At 38.4% G+C, this 21,109-nt stretch overlaps 1 protein-coding gene across 3 annotated transcripts in view; it reads left to right on the top strand.

Annotated features, from left to right (window-relative positions):
* Positions 1 to 3,140: 3,140 nt before the first annotated feature.
* The window catches only part of LOC136675609 (ankyrin repeat domain-containing protein 12-like), a 41,978-nt gene continuing 24,009 nt past the window's right edge, over positions 3,141 to 21,109 (top strand). For all 3 annotated transcript variants that reach the window (XM_066652250.1, XM_066652251.1, XM_066652249.1), the window contains exon 1: positions 3,141 to 3,273. The gene's annotated coding sequence lies outside the window, so the exon portion shown is untranslated. The remainder of the gene's footprint in view (positions 3,274 to 21,109) is intronic.

Raw genomic sequence — 21,109 nt, 5'->3', positions numbered from 1 at the left:
CACAGAGCATCAGTGGCACATATGGGTAATTCACCTTTCTTCTTGTGTTGCTTCACTGTGGGTGTAATCCAGAGCACCCTGAAGAAACCCCTGCAGACACAAAATCCCTTACAATGATGACACAAAGAAAAGATTGAACTCAGGAACCCAAGACGCTGGTGCTGTGTGGCAGTGTGGCAGACACTACCAGTTGTGCCACCATGCTAATTATTATATTGTTATCTTCTCCCAATTAATCGAATATAATCTTTAAGATCTAATTGTAACATACATAATTTAACAATATGGGGCGGCACGGTGGTGCAGCAGATGGTGTCGCAGTTGCAGTTTCCTCCCACGGTCCAAAAAACACACGTTGGTAGGTGGACTGGTGACTCAAAAGTGTCCATAGGTGTGAGTGAATGTGTGTGTGTGTGTGTGTGTGTCGCCCTGTGAAGGACTGGTGACCCCTCCAGGGTGTGTTTCTTCCTTTCATCAGTGATTCTGGGTAGGCTCCGGACCCACCGTGACCCTGGACTGGATAAGAGCTTACAGATAATGAATGAATGAATGAATTTAATAATACAAATTTAAACTTAATAATCTCTCCTATTGGTGGCACAGCAGGTAGTGTCGCAGTCACACAGCTCCAGGGACCTGGAGGTTGTGGGTTCGATTCCTGCTCCGGGTGACTATCTGTGAGGAGTGTGGTGTGTTCTCCCTGTGTCTGCATGGGTTTCCTCCGGGTGACTGTGAGGAGTGTGGTGTGTTCTTCCTGTGTCTGTGTGGGTTTCCTCCGGGTGACTGTCTGTGAGAAGTGTGGTGTGTTCTCTCTGTGTCTGTGTAGGTTTCCTCCGGGTTCCTGTCTGTGAGGAGTATGGTGTGTTCTCTCTGTGTCTGCGTGGGTTTCCTCCGGGTGACTGTCTGTGAGGAGTGTGGTGTGTTCTCCCTGTGTCTGCGCGGGTTTCCTCCGGGTTCCTGTCTGTGAGGAGTGTGGTGTGTTCTCTCTGTGTCTGCGTGGGTTTCCTCCGGGTTCCTGTCTGTGAGGAGTGTGGTGTGTTCTCTCTGTGTCTGCGTGGGTTTCCTCCGGGTGACTGTCTGTGAGGAGCAGGGTGTGTTCTCCCTGTGTCTGCGTGGGTTTCCTCCGGGTGACTGTGAGGAGTGTGGTGTGTTCTGCAATATGGTGCAACAGGTACTGTCACTATCTCACTGCTTCAGAGTTTTATGTTTGTGGTTTAAAACCCTTCCTTGAGTCACTGTCTGTGAGGGGTTTGTTTGATATGTCTTCCCTGTCTCTGCCTGGGTTTCGTCCACGTGCTCTGGTATTCTCCCACAATCCAAAAATATGTATTGGTAGGTGGACTGGCTATTCAGAGAGTGTCTATAGGTGTGAATGTGTGAATTTTTCCAGGGTGTGTTCCTGCTTTTCTCCCAGTGATTCCATGTAAGCTCCCAACCCATTGCGACTATGAACAACAAAAAAAAAAAAAGCATTTAGAGGAAATTAATCATGTATACTGACATAAATAAAGGACACATATAGTTCCTTGAAATAATATATTAAATCATAATATTGCATTAAATTATAATATTGCATTTGTATTTATAGTATTTAACACTCTAATGAAAACACAGAAGAAAAGGTGCTATTGATAACTGTGGAATAAGGAAACAAATCAATGTAGTTAAAAAAGTTATTTTTCTGTTTGACCATAATTAAACAAAACAGTAATCTGTTGGAGTTCTCATTAGCGTTTATGATGTAATTTATAACTATGTAAGAACTGAATTCAGATAGAAGTCATTCCCTACACTTCCTGAGGTGCAACTGTGGACGAGAGCTACGTGACCTGCGAATCAAAGAATCATCGAAAGCGATCGTTTGAAAGACTCGGTTCAGAGCCGAATCTAACCTCTCATGACTCTCCTGCGATTTGAGCATGTTCTGCAACATAATGGCCGCCACTGCGCATGCGCAAGCCTTTGTACCTAATGCAAAAAAAATGCCACTGCGCCACAACAAGCGCGAGCGCGACACAAAGCCTCCACAGGAACACAACACAACGGATGAGGCTGAAAACGAACACAAAGAATGTGAAATGCAAGGGAAAGTCATATTTACTCCTCTCGTTTAAAGACTCCGTCAGACATTTTCGAGAAACTTCCTCCTGCAGCTGCAGCGGCGGACGGAAAAGGTGACGTCACGCGCCCGAGCTCGCGTCACCTCACCCTCTCACAGTGCAGTGAAATAAATAAATATTGTGAAATAATTATAATGTGTAATATAATATAATACAATGTATAACGACGTATAATATTTAAGATATATTTTAACATTCAATAATACTGCAATATTATTTCACATGTATACAAACTGAAGTTGTAAAAAACAGAAATATAAGGGAACGCAACTATATATGTATATATATATATACTTTTTTTTGCAAATAATGCATTTTATATTTCATGTGAAAAAGAAACTGCAGTTTCGGGTGTTGTTTTAGCATTTTTATTTATGAAGTTAATTTCAGGGAGAATGTCAAACATGGACATTAATCACATTTTAAATCAATGCAATTTATGTTTTCATAATATGAGTTAGCAGTTAATAAGATTGAAATTAAGCTGTTTTTTTTTCAGAGCTAGCATTAAACAAACACAAATCAGTCCATCAATCCTCTTTCATTTTTACCTACAAAAATACAAGCACTTCCTACTGCTGAATATCGACTAAAGATATTGTGTGAAGCAGCTAAAAATGCAGTTCCTTTTCTTTGCCACACATGCAGTACGGCAACAATCAGACGCCAAATTTACTAAAACTGAAAACAAATTATAAATGTAAATTAAAATGTTGCAACCGTCAAAAACCTCGGTGACAATTAATACTCTTCAAAGAATATAAATCGTTTTCCTCTTAAATATTCTCGAAAGACCTTTTATGCTGCTCCCAACTCCCGTATGGAATGGAAAATGAAGCCTAACATTAACTTGTAAACACTGCACTGTGCACACAGGCCGTGGTCGAGTTTGTACAGAAGCCACCTTTTATAAGCTTCTGGGGCGGTGACGTGGCACGAGCACGGACCAATCAGAGAGCAGCTCTGTGTTTTCGCTGGGCTTTTCTTAGAGACGGCGGAGGGATGTTTTCAAAAGCAGCCCTAAGCTGGACACAAACGTCACACGGTTGCAGGGTTAAACTCTCGCATTTTTTTTTTAATATTTAGCAAAACAAAGGGCATATTTCCGAGTTTTTAAAGCTCGCAAGCGACGCGCTGAAGAAGCTCCTCTGCGGTAAGTTATAAAATAAACATTAAAATTCCACCTTTTGCTTTCTTATTGGGTTGAATCTCAAATGGCTCCCTGAATGTTACTCCCTACACGGTAGGGAACTGTTTGGGTAGATTAACTATTTCTACTGCAATATTGCACTATTGGTAGTGCACTGTTTGACAGGGAGCCCTGCGTCTCATTGCTAAATATAAATAGCTTTCTGTGGTAACATACAATGCACTATTTTGTTGGAAAAAACGTTGTTTTGTGAGCTGTATCGCCCACTACGCAGGGACCAGGGAACCATTTGAGACCCTGCCCCTGGTCGCGGCAGAGAGAATGCGTTGAGCTAACGTTAACCGTCGCGGGCTCGCTCCGTCTCACTTTAATTTTCCGTTCCACTTTAAATGGTGTTACCCTCAGGCGCCAGAGTCTAACTGCCACACCGTTTAAGGTGGAACGGAAAATCCTTATAAGAAGTTGACGAAATACGAACTCGTGTTAGCTAGGGTAACGTTAGCTAACTTAAACTGTGCATTAATTCCGCGGATTTGTAATGTAAAACCACACAGAGTTCGACACTCTTTGCTGTGTGGAGGCATTTTCACGTTCTGAACACATGAGGTGGTATTTGAGATAGCCTTAAGGGTGTAAGTATACGCTAACTCTGTCGTGTCGACGACGGGGAAGGCAGTTGACAACCAGCGTTGGCTCCGGCCGTGCCTCAAACCACACAACACTCCACTATACACACTGCACTAACGCATGCGCTGCTATTGGTGGCGACATACTGAGAGTGCGTTATTGTGCGAGGTTTGGGACGCAGCCTTTATCCTCAGCTCTACTGTGGGCTATTGTCTGTGGTGGGGTGGCGCAGTCTGCAACACTGACAACAGCCTCAGTATTTTGTGTTTTGAGTGTATTTTTCCAGGTTTTACAATCGCAGTAAAGCAAATATGCCATTTTTTTCATGCCGTGGAGACTGGGACTGCAGAATGAAATGCGTTTAAAGAACGTACCTGAATAGAAAGGGTGATTCTGAATAGATTTGTAAATTCTCTTTCTAGAAAGTGCCAGGCTTTTTCGTTTTTTTATTTTTTTTTTAAATGGGTGCATGTAGGTTTTGCGTGTACAAGAGCTAAAAGAGATGCCCTGGCCCTTTAGCTCAGCATTTTTTTTGGGGAGGGGGGGGGGGTGTTACCACAAAGCCTTCTGTGCTGGATGACCGTCCTTCGCACACTAGCCTTTTGTCTAAAGGACGATATCAAAGCGTCTTCAGCCGCTTTTAGTGGTGTTTTTATGACACAACTCTCTACTACGTTGTTTACTAGCGCTAGTTTGACAGCTGTTAGACGTAGTTACACTACGAGACAACACACAAAGCTGTATAATATCACTATATCCACAGCTTAGAATTAAGATATTCTTTCTGCTCCTCGCAGTTTTTATTGAACATCACTAATTTCACAGTTCTAGGTAGCAGCAAGACTCTTATGTAGTACAGTAATATCACAAATCTTACGTTATTTTAGCCAACACATACTAGAAAGACAAATAATATTTGGAGAATACATTTTTCAAGAAAACCTTTCAATCCTGAGAGCTTTCATTGTGTCCTCTCTGCAAATGAACCCAAACTGAAATAGAAAACAATATTACTATTTACATAGATATGCATAATGTACATAATTTAGCAATCGCAGAGTAATATTTTTTTTACTCCCATGTTCAAAATATATTGTCGCTGTCCAATTAAAATCATGTATTCTTATTTTTGTCGATTTGTTATTTACTACGCAATCCTTCACTGGATGTGTCATGATGAATGAACCAATAGAAACACTCCAGAATTACTTGGGGGTAAAAAATATTTTTACATTCACTTCCATTGAAATTTAAGAGGGAATTATCCCTATCCTGTAAAACTACTTGTTTTTTATTGGACAGTCAAAATATATAAACATCGTAAACATCATTCACTTCCTTCAAAATGCAGCCTGTTTTGAATTCCTTATTTGAGCACATCGTGAAAACGTGAGCGTTCTGATGGCTGTACGCTGCTCCGGACACACTTTCAGACAATGAATGAATGATAACTATTTATATATTAAACACCTGTTCATCATGGGTTGTGCCCTTTATTTTGTTCTGCCATAACCTGGCATTTCTATTAACACATATACGTTTTAGGCATTTGGCCAACACCTGCTCCATATGATGTCAGAGGTATGCTAATGAAGTCGTAGGTGTCTTCACCAAGGGCCATTACTGTAATAGCTTGGCATACCTCCGCAGTTTGGGGACTCAGCCCTAATCAGTTGTTGAACAGATTCCCAAGTTAGGATGAAATAGCCCTGGTCTTATTATTATTATTATTATTAGCACCAGTTTGACAACTGTCAGTCATATTTATACTATAAGACACCAGATACTCACAACCGAGGCACATTCGAGGGCCACAAGTCACAAAAGAATTTATTAATTGCTTTCAGTCTTAAAAACAGTGCAACAAAAACAGTCTGTTTAATTCTAAAGGCTAAAAAGAGACTGGAAAACAAAACGATGTCAGTAATTTCTTCTCCATAAACCCACACACGTCTAAAGTTAATCTCAGGGGAAAATTAAATACTAGAAATATGAATCTAAATACAAAATGATTGTATCAGTGTATAGCAGTGTATTCTGTTTGTTCCCAGTTCAAGCCCGTGCACGTAATTTAATAACCCAAGTGACTAGTGATGTTTTCTATTTTTAAACAGCCAGTACTGTGTATTGTAATGTAAATATAAAATGAAAAACCATCAGAAGTCATTATCTGAACTTGGGGAATAGACTTGATAGAAGTAAAGGCGTCTTTTGTAATGGGCTTCTCTGTAAAACACCTCTTGCAAAAAACACTCCACAACTATTAATTTAAAACAGACTCTTGTTCAGTTTCCTCATATGGACATGGACTGCAGAGAGAATATAAATGAGTCAAACTTTGATCGTGTTTACTTACTGCGTCTGACTTTTTATTCCCGGCAACAGAAAGGTTTTATATGATTTATTTGTTTTTTACTCACCATTTTTATAAAGATATGTGTAGTATGTTTTTTTTTTTTTGTTGCTGTTCCAGACGTGTACGACATTCACGTCATCGCGATAATCTGTGCATTTCAGTTTTGACAGTTTGTGTTTTGTACGATGTATTCAACTTTCACTTTTTATTACAGGACCTAAATCAGATCTCTACACCCACTCGAGTCTCATGCTTGCACACTTGCAAAATGACATATTAGGGATTAGCCAGAGAGATCCACTTTTCCACTGGGCCACTGGCCAACAAGAGCTTGTGGTTCCTGTTGTTTTTCCATTGACCCTCTTTTCAGGCATTTAGCCACATGCACAAGACCTTGTATGAGAACTCGTGTAGTTCTGGAGGGCTATGTTCAAGACGGAGAAATAGGTTTTCTAGCGCTGGATTGCAGTGAAATTGCTCATCTCCCGTATGGTTTGTTTACTTTAGATAAATGACTAGGGGTTTGCAAAGCCTAAGTGGGCAAGGCTGTGTTTAGCAGCTGGAGAAAGTTGTAGTAAAGTAGATGCCACCTATTGCTAATAAAAATAAATAAATTGCATGCAGATATTTTAGGAATTTGGCATTGATGCTGATATGATGTAGGTTTATTCTGAATATCTGCCGATAACAAGACATGAGCATTTATGTAAAATGCAGAAATCGGTATGGCTTTGATTTATGAAGGAACCTCACGTTTATTATTAGAGAGTTACAAATGGTAAAAGGAATAAAAGCATTTCAACAAAGTAGCCTTACATTGCATTAACATACTGCTCTTTAAAAGCACACTAAATAAGTCTTCAAATATATTTAGCAAAATCTGAAAATGTATTTATTATTATTTTGTTAATGCAAACATTCACAGATAACAATATGTTTCAGATTTCACGTAATTAATAACACTTTTTCCTGACAGATTCGTAGTCGTAACCTACATCCGCACATTAACACACATCTGTGTTTCTCGTTCTGACTCCGCACTGGAGCAGATTTGCACATTAGCATAAAAAGTGCTTTTTGTTGTTCACATCAATCAAAATAAAAACATCAAAAGTGATAGTGAAAACACAACCAAATAGCAAATGCCATTTGTTTACAATTTGTCTTGATGCTATCTTGCCTTGGCCTGTTTCTATTGCAATTCATAATATGTGAAGACCCCAGAAAGCCATTACTGACATTCACAAATAGCTTTGAGTTAATTCTACAGTATGGTGCCCACACAGTGTGCAGAGTAAATAGGGGAAAAAAAAAGGCATGTGTGTGTCCAGAAATACAAACCCAGCCTGCAAGATCATCGTGTTCGTTTAGATCTAAAGCTAAAGGCACTTGCATTAAGTGCATCAGCCTCTTACAGCTACATTTGTAATTATGTTTGCTAATTATATATGGTACAGAAGATCACTGGAATCCCAATAACACCTTTTTGATTAAACCTAATATTGATGGGCGATGTGGAGACCACTGAATCATTTCATAATACTGATCTGGGCTTCAGAGGGTAGTAATAATTAAATGTGTAAATTTGTGAAATTGCAGTTTTGAAAAGCAATATACGAAACACCTTTTAACAATTAGGAGCTGGCGTGACCCCGTTTAATTAGGTGCTTAGGTATTAGGTGCTTAATAATTACTATTTGCAATTATTGGTATGACTTGGCCGTCTTCCCAGGATTTAAAGCACCGATGTCATATTACATCTGCACCAGGCAGCGTGACTACTGTATAGATGCATGCAGCATATCTGCTTTCTCCCTTGCACACGTTTAAGTGTACAGTTGGCAGGATTCATATGAATTCATCCACCATAGGTCTGCGTCGTTGGGCGGCACAGATAAGCATTTCCATGGTGCTCATCATGTGAGCAGGGGCTGTTAGCATGGTGGAGAGAGGCAGAAACAGGCATGCGTAAGAGCACACTGACTCACCCTCTTACACATTAGACATTGCCCTTTGTGTTCAAAACCATTCCCATGAGAGACCTCTTGCTTCGCTTCATATTCACACTGGATGCCATTTTTATTTTGCCTCGCTTGCTTTCATTTCCACAGTACGATGAAGGTTTTTGAAATTAGAAAGTGCTGTCTAATTTTCATTTGTTTAAACATTTAAATGGGCCTAATACGATGTCTAGAATCCCTGTAACAGGGCTGCAGATTTGTTCAAAATTGTTAGTATGACAATTATTACTTAATAATAATTAAGTATTATTTCATAAATGTGTCATAAATGTGTTATTTTTTAAAAGAAAATAGGAATAATATGCAGACAACCAAACCAAACCACTCTCACTCACACTTATGCATAAAGATAAATAATAGTTTTAACAAACAAAGCTTTTTATTAGTAAATAATAATAAAAAAACAGTTGACAAGCACAACTGCAAAAATTGTTTATTTTTAATCTGTATATAAACACAACAACAAAGACAACAGATTTCACATTGTTAAATAATATTCAAATAATATTGTTAATGGTTTTCTGATGTTAAATTTAGTGTGAAATATTTCCTACATTTAAAAAGGAATAATATTCGTATTAAAACAGGGACATGACCTGTCAGTATATTTACTCACTGTTTTGACATCCATTTTTATTGTTGTTCCAGTTAAATCACTAACAGGTGATGAATAGACACTAATAATATACAATAGATCCACAAACAGTGGTGTCTATAACATATAAAGTTATGGAGCCTGAAATAAAGACCACTCTCTCAAATGCAGGGGAAAACATTTTTTCAGCTTTAAATCTGAATCAGACACGGGTCTCGGTGAAGGCAAAATTATGAGGTCATTTTATTTCTTGAAGCTCATTTTGAGGTGCTCCGTGGTGGCCTTTCTGGTGACAATTGTGGCTTCCCCAGATTCTGTTGTGGAAAGATGCTCAAAAGAGTCAGACCACTCTTATATTTGTCTTAACTCTGATGTTGCTGGCAAGACATTTGAATTTCCTTTTTTTTATGTCATCCTTATGAAAACTCTCGTCTTGGGGGGAAAACCCTACAAAATATGTTAGGTTCCTCACGTCACCCTTGAAAGGTCAGGCTCTGAGTGTGTTGAGATGGTAGGATGATGTAGGCCTTTACTCCCACTGTAGCCAGCTGATGTGGTGAGCTCTGTACAGCTGTGCTCTTTGCTGCTCTGGAAAATGGGTGACTTGTAAACCTTACTTTCTTGGTGTTTATTTTTGTAGTATAGTGTAGTATAGTAATGTCTTGTAGTCAGTTTACACAGTTAATTGACTCAAGCTTAAGTCTATTTTAGTAAACTGTTTATAAGTGATCTATAATTATCATATTTTACAGAAAATTGTAGATGTATACAGTCGTGACAACTATTTGAGTGAATGTAAATTTTTTTTATAACGTTTCGTAACAGACAAAAATAACAGTAGTGAATGGTAGAAATTTTTTAATGACATTTTTTTATTGTTACACAGAGCTGCCCCAAAACTAGTAAATCACTTGAAATTATCTATTGTTCTTTTAAAGGGAATGACACGCTGTTATCTCTGGTTTGTTTACATTCAGAAACTCTGTTTGGGGGGGGGGAAACAACTTGTTTGTACATCGCTGAAGTTGACCTCTGTAAATTTGTATTCACTATTTAAACTACAACAGAAACTCAGTTGTAACTCGAGTTGTTTAATTTTGTAGCATTTTCATTCTCTGTTTACTTTCATGCAGTTAGTTGTCTCCTGATTTTGGATACATTTCCACCTTGGACAATATTTCAATATCAATATATAATCACAATATAAAATGTTTTAATGACAATTATATGACTTCTAAACACATTTTCATTAATATTTCAATATACATAATTTACAGCATCGGTCATTGACTTGCATTCATTACAGGACACTTCCTTCAGCTTAGTGCACTCAATTTAAAATTTAAACTCAATTTATAATGATATTGCAATTATATTGTATCGACCAAAATTAAGAAATATGTAGTGATTATACATTTTGGCCATATCATGTAGCCCTAACCTTAAGTAATCCAAATCTGCAAAATTAAGCTAATATTACACACCTGTATATGATATAACTATCATTTTGGGTGAATTAATGCCACATTTATTGTCCATAACAAAGATGAGATTGTTCTGTTATTGCAGCTGTTGAGCTGCTCTGGTTAAACGTGCTCAGTTGAATGCCACCTCTGTGGTATGGTGTTTGTATATATTTTCATTAGAAAATCCTCAGACCACATTGTTAGTTACCAGATGTCTGACAGAACAGATTCATATCTCTGGAAAATTCAGTAAATTCAAGTGAACGGGCTACGATAAACAACCCCGGCTGAAATGGCCGTGCTTAGTGATTAAAACATATTCAGATCTCTTTTACGAGATTAATTACAATTTACCAGAATTGTAACACTCTTTTACCAGCTCAGGCCTCATAAGATGATATTTTGGATTTATGCGTAAAATGACAGCTCAGTGATGAGTAATGACCAAAATAAAATCTGCTGAGTGAAAACTGCTGTTGAAGCCTTTGTTGCCGCTTTAGTCAGTAAAAGGGAGTGGGTCTGCATCTTAAACCAAAAATGAATTCCCTGTTAGTACCTTGACTGACCAGGTTTATCTGTTTTTAGTAATGTTGATATGTAATAACCATTTCATATGTATACACACTACCCTATTAGAGAGAGAATTTATAAGAAGCTACTTTTCAATTTTATGTAAACATTTAAAGCATTTTGTTCCCAAATGTGTCGTTTTATTACAAGTTTGGCTACCATCTGATATGCCATCTTTGATATATATATAACCCATCCTTTATTTCTGTAATAGACATCTTGATACATCTACTGATGAGGTTTTTTTGGTTGTTGTTGTTACATAAAACCCACTTCTAACAAAAGTGTCGATATAAAAATGACAAGGCAGTGCATGAAAATTGCATTTCACATGTTTTGGAATGAACCCATTCATTGATGTTGTGTTTTGACAGCAGAAGCGTTGCAGATGACAGTGAAAGGCAGAAGCAGAATTAGCTTTGTGACTAATATTGACAGTGTAATAACGTTTATGACATATATTTTAGTGTTGGGAGACACTGATAAAATTCAGTATAAACTATCCAAACATATCACAGTACCAGGTGACGTTTAAGTTCATGTTAATATAGTGAATAAACTCATACTACATAAGTGCTGCTCTTCTCTCCTGAAAGAGTATCTTTCAAACTTGGCATAGCACTCAGTTTTACCTAAACCTTAGTAAGGTTCATTATAATAATTTATATACATCTTATAAAACCAAAATTACAACTTCAATAACAGTGTTTATATGAAAGCTTCATACAACATTTGACTCTCTACTAGTAGGAAATCTCATGGAAAGTGTTTATGACATGATTGCAGCAGCATAATAATGGTTTGTTTAATTACTTTAGCATTTTTAGGTCTGAGGTGTTGGGCTACAACCATGCAATGATATACACAGCAACTGTTAGTGTTAAATTAACACTGAGAGTGTTAAATTATTACAGTAACAGTGTTAAATTAACACTAGTAATGTTGATTTAACACTGCTGAATTTGCTGTGTGGCACTGCACGTTTATTGTTGTCTTTGGTCCAGTTCATTGATGTCTGGCACCCTGTGTTTTGCCCATTATTTACAAGTAGTACAAGTAGTCTGCCTTTTAAATGTTTACAAAGGTTGGAAATTTTCAGAATCATTGTAGTAACTACAAGCTTTCTTGTAGCCGTGAGAAATCAATGGACTAAAAATCGTGCACATGTTCGATACATGAGGATACAGTCGCTTCCATCAGTTCTTTTCTTTTAATTGTTGAAGGTGAGTCATACTTTAACTTGGCAAGTCATGTCAATGTAACTGAAACGGGACTTAACATTCCTGATATTTTGTCAAAAAATATTATTTTACGCCAAAAAGAAAAACAGAAATCAGATATCACTTCTATGTATTTAATTATTAGTCTGAGAAGCAGTGAAGATGTCCATTTAACTGAAATCTCAAAAACAAAATAAATTAGAAATTGAATATAAATATAATTTAAGTTCAGTGTTGAACATGCTCAGTTCTTGCGTTTACTACAGCTTCCAGTCTTTTTTTTTCTTTCTTCCCCACACAGGAGAGAGATTTTTCAACATCTTCAAAATTTAGTCACATCCCATGATAATTTAGTTTGGGATCTGAAGTGACCAGTCCATTGTTCTGAGAAACACAAACGGTTTCTTTCCAATTCAGTTGTCCTCTGAAAGTGGAAGGATGCACAGAAACACTTTTTTTTTTCTTAAAGATAAATGAGTACTGTTGAACTGATGCTGATTGTTTTGGTCGTCTTCCAGGTGTGCGTTTGGGTAGTTGCTTGTGAAGGTGTGATTTGGTAGTGCCTTGTTGCCGGACCGTCTACTCAGCCGGCCTAGAAGAGGCATTTTTGCTTACTGACTGACTGACTCCTAATGTTGAAATGTGCATGTGCGAATAGGAACTGTTAGTACAGCCGTATTTCACATTCCGTTTTGTGAACTAAATTTGGAACCATTCGGGGTGTTTCCACATAAGCTGGTTCGAGAAACAGAAAAACTTGTTCCCAGCTAGAACGAAAGAAGAGTAAGTTCTTCAGTGTGAACCGTGGCTGAATAGTAGGAAATAAGACAGGAACACACTCCATTTGTGTGTGTTTTTTGGGCTGTGTTTGGCGTAACACCATGCACAGTGGCCAGAAACTTTTTTCGGCATAGGTTAATTCACAAGCTCAGCAGCTCAACAAGCTCCAAATTTTCTGTATAACACAATCACATAATAAAAACCACATGTAAACAAAGATGAATTGATATGAAGCACCAAAGCAATGACAAGCGTATGTATTTTGGGCTTTCCTTTTTTTGAAATGCCAGAAACACCTCTGTGACAATAGCTATATGGCTAATGGCGGTCCTGCAAAACTAGGCTTGCCTAGTTTCATTTTTTGAAGGGGAACATAATTTCAGTGACACCACCTGGAGCAGGCTGACTCAGTAGTGTCGCTGTCATACGGCTCCAGGGTTCCGGGTTTGTGATCTCAGTCCCCGCCTCGGGTGACTGTGAAGAGTTTGCCGTGTTCTCCCTGTATCTGTGTTGGTTTCTTCCCACAGTCCAAAAACACACATTGGCAGGTGGACTGTCTGTGCAAAAGTATCCGTAGACGTGAATGTGTTCCTGTCCAGTGATTCTGGAATAGGCACCGGACCAACCATGACCCCGAACAAGACATGGATTAATCAAGTGTACAGCTTATTTTTTCCTAAATTTCACTCTTACTACTCACCCCAACTTAAATTTATCCGAAAAGGAATTGAGTGGATGTAGGTGAAGCAAAGTTCATACTTTTAAAAACATTTTTTAATACTTAAATGTTAAAATATACTTACAATATGTCACACATTTGATCATTACAGCTTTCGAACGTTTGTTTAGAGTTTGTTCAGCATGTCTGCGCATACAGTATGTCATAGATTTTTCACATTGCTCTTGTTTTAATTCCACTCGTCTTTCAGGCTTTTCCACAATTTGGTAACATTTTCTTAGCCATGCCGCTGTCACCAGTGATCTTCCAGAGATTCGTAGTTCAGATGAGTACTGTGGACTGCCGTTTTATTATTTTAATGTTCACAGCTTCAGTTGAGTGGATTTACCTGTTTTGCAGTGTGACAGGGAGATTGCCTTGCATAAAACGTGCTGGCTGATGGGGAGAAAGGAAGGAACCACCTGTTACGGAAGACGTTTCTGATAAACATTAGCATTCATATAGCCATGTAGATATATATGAGGCCCAAATCCTGCTGAAGAAAGCATCACCCAAACCATAACGCTTCCTCCTCCACTCTTAACTGCTTTCATAACACATATTGGGTTCAGTCTTTCCCCAGTTTGATGCCAAACCTAAAGTTTCCTGTCCGACCTGACTAAATTAAACTCGTTCTCATGACTTGTCCTCTGTCCTCAGCAAAAGTTCATTTAGCTTTTTGAGAAGGGGCTTGTGATGCTGGAAACTGGGAGATACCATTTTTCAGACTTGTAAATTGCACAGGAACGGCGGACAAAGTCGTATCTACCACTGGTAAACTCTGGATTCTAGATAATACATGAGTTTACGAGATGTGACGTATATTACGACCTTTTACCTCTTTCCCGGGAGAAAATGACAAATATTACGCATGTTTTCTGTAATTGAAAGACAGATATTTTGATCAGTTTTGTTATTACTCAAAAACCTTTTAGGTTGTTGTTTAATGATAAATTACTTTTTGGGGACATGATGTGTACAGATTCAGCCAAGCTCCCGAACGCAGTGAAGTCGTATTTACTACTTAACCACCCGGTATATACAATATTCCGATGAGCACCCGAACGCAGCATTGGATACTGCAGAGCGGGCCTTCAGTCTATATGTGAGACAGAGTGTGAAGAGACACTTTTGCCCATTTAGTACAGAATTGAGCACTGTTGAACTGATTCCCCATCAAGAGTTCACGTATCATCCTTTTCTCTTGTGGTTTATTTAGGGTGTACTCACAGTGTATTACCCTTGCTGTGCCTGAGCACGTTTGACCGACATAGTCCAGTTTCTTTGGCTAGTGTAATTGCTCCTTATCGCTGATTCTTGCCTAGGCCCGCTCGAACAGGTAGACTCGGCTCAGGCAGGGTGCCGCTGGACTCCGGCACGGTACGCCTCTAGTGTGATCGTTGACTAAGCTTGAACATGTTGTCATTATAAACTCTATTGAGCTGTGCAACAGTGACATTATTTCAAATAAAAAGCCACAGTCTGTTAATGTAAAAGTACTTGGGCCCTGAATATTAAACATATCGTGAGCACAGGCTGGGGGCAGAAGAGTGGCACAGTTGGGCCAAGCCGGGTAGACCGTTTACCATCTTGCAAAAAATATTTTACTGCCAGATATATAGTTATTCAGATGAATAAGGAAATTAGCACCAGGGACAAGAATAGATTTTAAAATGGCTGTGACTTTGCATTTAGGTAAATGTAAGGTATTCTGTAATTCCCATTTCTGCTGTGTATTTTTGGACTGCATATTTTGATATTGCAGCAGCGTAGCTCTGTGCCCTCTGTAGCTGAAGGCCGTCCACTCTGGCAAACTGGTTTCAAAGAGGATGTGAAAACGAAAGTCTTCATAATAACTTAGTCTGTGTGTGTGTGAGTGCAGTTAAACAGTGTATGTGAACCAACCCGCCTGCGCGCACGCACACACAAACACACACGTGTGTGTGTGTGTGTGTGTGTGTGTTTGGAGGGAGGAGCCTGCTGATTGCACAATGTACTTTGCTGGCTGTTTTTGTCAGGTTTTTCTTTTCTTTTTTTTTTCTTTTTTTTTTTTTTTGAGAGAATCTCTGGTTGTAACGGCTGCTGCTCGTAGTCAATTGGTTGACAGCCATGTGTTTCACTCTGAGAGGCAGCTTAGCTCATGAACTGCTCATGACCTGTGCTTGTTTTTGTTTTCAGAAGCTGACTGCTGTGAAAACATGAGGTTCACTGCTAGCGTGTCAGTGCTGGATATTTTATAAATTGTTGCCTCTGACATCAAGTTTCAAAATGAGATGTGTTTTCTTAATAAAACAGCACATCCTTTAGATTGATTGCTGTTATAAGACCATTATATCTTTTAGGTGATTTTCCCTTAGGGCAGACTGCACATGGGCTACACAGGGCATGCTACACGTGTATGAGCCGGAACCTTGTGTACTGAAAGTGGTTAACTACATCAATGAAATGTGAAACAACAAAAAATGTATCCATACGAAGCAGCACTTGACACCAAAATGCTAATGGGTTAGTGCCCATTTCAGCAGGCAGCAAGTTAATATCTCACTGCTCCTGCCAGTTAAAAACATGTCTGTGAAAGTGAAACCTACTCCGGTACGTAACTAATGAGAAGCACATTTTACCACCAGTTTTTCAAAGAATTAAAATGCACTAATCTAGGCCTGAGTAACGTGAGCATACATGTTATCACAATGATCTGTACAGATTAAATGAAACCATTTTCACAGTTTTTTTAAAAAGAAAATCCTTCTATAAATTGTAGTCAGTACACATTTAAAATATTTATTTTGTCATGAATGCATTCCTAAAACCTAAACGTTTCCACAATTCAGTTTCATTTCATAACCTTTTCTTCATCACCGGCTGCAGATAAACAGATAAGTGGTCTGTCAGAATGATATATAATTATGTTTATGTCTATGTTTATGTTGTGGTTGTTAACAGGTGCTTAATAGCTCTTTAGGTACTCAAACTGGATTCACAGTCACCCCCACAGGCGATTTTCTGTGTGTCACTCATAGCTTGTTCCATTATGAAAGGATCTGATTGGCTGTTTAAGAGCAAGGGCGGTTACACTATGTGCTTTCCTGGCGGTTTGTGAGAGTCTCTAACCTTTTAGTGAACATTTTTATTGTTATTGATGTGTCAATCGCGATACATATTACTGTGCTTTTATCACCCAGACCTATACTAAATTTTTGATTAACTAAACATAATCAATAAACAATGGGCCATGTGTTTTGGAGGTTATGTTTGTGTGTTTCATGTAAACATAATTTTCTAAGGCTTGAATGGTTATTTCTCACTTGTATATAATATTACAGGAGGTCCTCGGGTTACGCCAGTCCCGAGCTACAATGACACATCTCCCATTTACTGTATAAAGGCTTGTTTCGACTTAAGTGGTTTTGCGTCGTAAACGTCGTAATGGCGGAAGAATACAAGGTTACGCGGCTCTGGACCGAGGAGGATGGCATCACCCCTGTCCCGTTGTACGCCATTCTAGCTCGCTGCTACGTCGTTCTCTCTCACGTGTGCGTACAGTATTAAATTTACGTACAGTATGTTCCGATTTACACCGAAAATCGGTTTACGACGTGACGTAAGAACGGATCAACGTCGTAAGTCGAGGACCCCCTGTATTTTGATATTATATGATATTGATTATCACAGTAATGTCAAACTAGGCGATATTGTATATATTACTAATGGTCTGTTGTATTTTACTCTCCACCTTGTGATGGAAAGCAACAGTGCACTGTCTTTTTAGGAGAGGCAAGAGCATGTGGCGCTGTTTTACTGAAGAGAGAACTCTGATTCAGTAGAGAGTAAAATAGACATGCTTGTCCAGAAGGAGAGTGCTAACATTCCGAGTTTTTCTTTGCAGCGAAGAGCTGACAAATTCCATGATTAATATTCAGCAAAAATCTGTGATTTCTGACAGTAATTCTACAAATTTGGTTATATGTTTTTGAGTTGTTTCTTTTCCTTATTTCAGTTATTTTTTCACTGCCAAGCTTGCAGTGCACATGTTGTTATTGTTATTGAGCACCACACCTGACTCCTAACTCTGACACTCATTCCGTATCACCGTATGTTTTGTGTGATAGTTGTATTTATTTAAGAGGCTGATATTTACGATTTCTCTCAGATATTCAGTGGATCAAAATGTAAACTGCTCGACTGGAATAATACACTTGGTGTAGCCTTGCACAAGGTTCTCATAATACTTTCCTGGAATTTTAGTTGAATCCTCCTGACAGAAATGGTGTAATTTAGTCAAGTTTTGGCCTCCTTTCTCAAACTCTATTTTTCTGTTCAGCCCACCGATTTTTCTAATGAATTCAGATGAGGTCTTGACAGTGGCCACTCCAGTACATTCACCTTGTTGTTCCTAAGCAGTTTTGTCACTACTTTGGAAGAACGTATAGGTTGGTTGATTTTCCTGTTGGAAGACCCATTTGCAACAAGGTTTCTTCATGATGCTATCCATCATAAATTCAGAAGTCTCCTTCCAAGCAGTGCAGCCCTTCAACATGGTACTTCCACCTTCACGGTTTAGAATTGGTATGGTTGTCTTTGGTTTAAAAGGTTCATCCTCGCTCCTCCATACAGAGCACTGATCTTTATGGCTAGACACTTCAACTTTTGTTTTGTCTGACAGCTATTTGTCCTGATGATCAGATGGCAAACTTCTGTCTGTCTTGAAGTAGTGGCTTTTTTTTATTCATAGCAGCTTCTCAGGCTATGGCTTTGTAGCACACACTTCATTTTGGATGTGGACACTTTGGTATTTGAAGCCCCCAGGGCATTCACCATTTCCTTTATTATTGTCTTGAATTTTTTGCTTTTCACAACAGACTTTATTCAGTCCTAAGACTTAATTTACACCTCCTTCATTAATAATGTGTTTTTTTTTTTATTTGGAAATTGTTTCTAAGGAGGATCCTTAAGGTTGGCTGAGTTGCTTGGATTTTCCCATTGTACCAACAGTTGAAAAAGGCCCAGGTTTTTAAAAGAAGGCCCTTGAATACAGTTGTGGGTACAATCGTTAGTCTCCTAATTTGGCTGTTTGTATAATTTTGGTGAAATTATACAGGTGATTTATCTTGAAAACTTGTATTAAATTGGTTTAAACAAATTACATGTTACATATCTGAAAACAAATTAATTTACAGGACCTGGTAACTCCTTCTGTCTTGAATTATTAACTTGTATGTTGATCTTTTCACAATGTTAGTCTTGACAATATGGAAATTATTTAAAAAAATATAAATCTTTTGTTAGTAGTGTATCATACTATTGAGACTCAATCTGTCAAAATAACATTTTAATAGATTAACGTATAATGGCATCTGTTAGGCATCTCCCTGTGCCTAAACCTCATGGAACATTTCTGGTGGTGAGAGCACATCTGATACACAGAATCTCCAGCTGTATTTCGCAAGTGTGAAAGTACAACTCTGGAAAAGTCCAGACCTGATGGTTTTAAATTAAGAAACAGAACACAGACACCATCAGAAGAGACCAAAGGATGTATCTTATGATGTCACTCTGGGACCTCATTAATCTAAACCCGTAGTAAATATTTGTCCAAGATGATATCAGTAATATTTATTTTGTCTCTAATATGCTTAAGAGATAATGTGGATAAGGAGTTAGTTTCCTACTTAATTTTGTTGTTTTGTATTATGTACTTACATTTTTGACTGGAACAACTAGTAGATTATTAGTTTAATTAATAATTTAATGCTGGTATTATTTCCTAGCCTACAGTATAATTGGTATATGTCAAACTCTAATGTGAAGACTTTTTGTTTCATGACTAGATTTTCTCTGTGTATTAAATGTGAAAGGTCCTGAGAACAGTAGGTATATACTACAAGTACTGTTTGGGCTTTTTATGTAAGATTTACATTTTTAAATAAATGTACAGTAGTGTGGAGAATAGTGTCATTTAAAACTGAACGGTTGTCAGTTCAGAAATACATGGAATGACTAGTTATTGTAATTTACCAGTGCTTTCAGTGAAGGATGAGCAATGACGAGACCCTCTTGAGACATGTGTCAGTTTTAACGTTTTTCTATTTGTTTTTTTTTTCTTTTCCCTCTGTACTATGTGGATCTTGGTACATATTTGGTGTGTGTGTGTGTTGGATTCTGTTGGTTGTTGTATTTCTTCATCCGGCATCAAAATGCAGTGAGGAGGCCAATTTACAACATGGTTGACTTAAATATGTGTCGTTGGAAAAAAAAAATCCCCTCTGAACTTGTGAAGTGTTGGTTGCAGTGAAGGCAGAGGACAGTAAACGGTCTGTTAATCTACGTCTGCGCAGTTCGGCTCATAATCAGGCAGACGAGGACTAGCAAGAGGCTGATTATGACAGCGCTCCTATATTAAGACCCACACTTGTCTACTGGCCTTTGCCCTAATCCTTTACCAACCCCCTTCCTCTCAATCCTCTCTCTCTCTCTCTCTCCCTCTCTCTCTCTTCTCATACTCACTCATTCATTCCTTTTCTTGCTCGTTTACTTTTTCCTTTCTTTTTTTTTTTTGCTCTGTCTCTATCACTTCACCCCCCCCACCCTTGTGTGTAATCTGCAGTAAATGGTGCATTGTTCTGTCCTAGCGTGGGTATCTGTGGTCATTAACCTACATTCTGAGCTGCAGACCGTAGGCTCCTTAAAGCACTCTCAGCTCCAGTCCTACCAGGAAGTTCAACTCACTGTTTGTTAACCCTTCCCATGCCAAGTTTGAATAATCCAGTCTCTTTGTTGAATCAGCAGAAAATGGTTGGTGTCTAAATGAATGCAGAAATTGGTTGTTTGTTTGTTAAGAAGCTACTTTTGAAAAATGAACAGCCACAAAAAACACTTCAGATTTCGGAAATGTTTTGAAGGCACCGTCCCATCTGAAACATACTGACTTATTTGTTTATTCATCTACATTCCGCAGTGTTTCACCAAAAAAAAAGCACGTCCAGAAATATGAAACCTGTTTTGCAGTTTAACTGTGTGTGTGCTGAAAGGGTTGCAGAGATTGCAGAGTTGATCAGAATTACTAACCATGTGTGCTGTGGAGATCTGTTTTTGCTTTGTTTTTATCCTTTTCTAGAGTAGTATGATTTATGTAGACACTTTGGGGGCAGGGAGCGGATTTACATTGTGTCTGTGTCTGTGTTCGTTCAGGGGTGTTGGGCTGAGCCAGAGCCAATGGCAGCAAGACCTTGTTGTTGTCATGGCAGTCAGGCTTCAGCTTTGCTTCTCATTCATAGGAGAGGAATCCAAGCATATCTGTGTAAGTGTGTAAGAGAGAATCATGGAAATATAATACATGGAGGCTTATTAGTGTGTGTGTGTGTGTGTGTGTGTGTGTGTGTGTTAGGGCTGTACCATATCATATCGTTTGTAGTAATGTCGTCATATTTTTTTTACACGAAAAAAAAAAAATCAGAATGGTGATAACGGTGATATTCTGACTGTAAAT

Source organism: Hoplias malabaricus, chromosome X1, assembly GCF_029633855.1.
Source record: "Hoplias malabaricus isolate fHopMal1 chromosome X1, fHopMal1.hap1, whole genome shotgun sequence".
Taxonomy (NCBI): domain Eukaryota; kingdom Metazoa; phylum Chordata; class Actinopteri; order Characiformes; family Erythrinidae; genus Hoplias; species Hoplias malabaricus.
This window is presented reverse-complemented; position numbering and strand designations above follow the sequence as displayed.